Source organism: Triticum dicoccoides, chromosome 5B (genome assembly GCF_002162155.2).
Source record: "Triticum dicoccoides isolate Atlit2015 ecotype Zavitan chromosome 5B, WEW_v2.0, whole genome shotgun sequence".
Taxonomy (NCBI): domain Eukaryota; kingdom Viridiplantae; phylum Streptophyta; class Magnoliopsida; order Poales; family Poaceae; genus Triticum; species Triticum dicoccoides.
Genome location: NC_041389.1, coordinates 701,075,414 through 701,076,667, shown reverse-complemented (window position 1 = coordinate 701,076,667; position 1,254 = coordinate 701,075,414). Strand labels below are relative to the sequence as shown.

General features: G+C 49.4%; 1 pseudogene; it reads left to right on the top strand.

Annotated features, from left to right (window-relative positions):
• Window positions 1-699: 699 nt before the first annotated feature.
• Window positions 700-839, top strand: LOC119313355 (annotated as a pseudogene).
• Window positions 840-1,254: the final 415 nt, after the last annotated feature.

The window sequence follows — 1,254 nt, the reverse complement described above, 5'->3', positions numbered from 1 at the left end:
ATAGTCAAGTGTTAATGTAGCCACATCATAAAAACTATAGAGCTGATGGCAGGTTGAGACGTGTCGGTCTTACATCTGTGCCATCTTGGAAAGCATGTTCAAACGGAACTGAACATGTTCTACGAAGCATCCTGGAGTACCTTAATACTACAATCGGAGTTGTGTTGTTGTGAACCTGAGAAAACCTCTCAAAACAGGCATTTGCCCTGCTTTATAGATAAAGCACAAACCAAAGTATGCAGCTGAACAGTACAAGATAGTGAGGAATCCCTCTTACAAAGCAGGCATGGGATAACGGGACAATATAAGCTCACACGGCTATCCTTCCGCTCCTCACAATTTGCTCACTCTGCAACCGAGAGGCTTACGAAAGGGAACTATGTTCTATGGCGCGCCACCGTCCCCTCTCCCATCAAGGGGGAGGGGGGGCGCAGATGGCTCGACTTCACGTGTGGTACAGGGAAGATCAACATGTGTTCTCCTACCTGCTGACCACGCAGCCGCGCGAGATGGCTATCCAAGTGGCGTCTTGCCACACAGCTGTGGAACATGGTGCAAGGGATGTTTACCTCCCACACCCGTGCAAGGACTGTCAACGTCAGGGTTGCGCTGGCGAATCCGCAGAAGGGAAACATCAGCATCACTAAATATGTTGGTAAGATCAAGACTTTATGTGATGAACTAATTGCTTCAGGGAAGAAGGTTAATGAAGAGGATGTTGTCTCTCACATCCTTGCCGGGCTCGATGAGGAGTTCAACCCGGTCGTTTCTACCATGTGCTCCCGGGTAGAGCTGGTCACTTTTCCCGGAGTTGTACTCGCAGCTCCTAAGCTTCAAGATCCGCATGAGTCTTCATGGAGGATCCTCTCATCTACCAATGCCCCTGCTCATGAGCGCTTCACCAAGCAGAACGACAACAACTGCTGCGGTGGTGACCGCGAACGCAACTTCTGATGTAGGGCGGAACCCTATGTGGACGTTCTTTCACGTTTGGAGTGGATCCTACGGGGAATCATGAATGACACGCGGAAGCACAAAGGGGGAAACACGGGGAAAACTATAGAGAGAATCACGAAACCGACATAGAATCAATCACACGAGTGCAAGATAACCGAACACAAAGAGATACACGAGATCCAAAGTCAACAAAGGTAAGGATACAAAGGAACCGTTCTTCTCCGTACGGAGGTCTTGATGATCTTCCCTAGAAAGGGGTCTTGAATCCACTTGGGGGATCTTCTCCGAAGAGGCCGT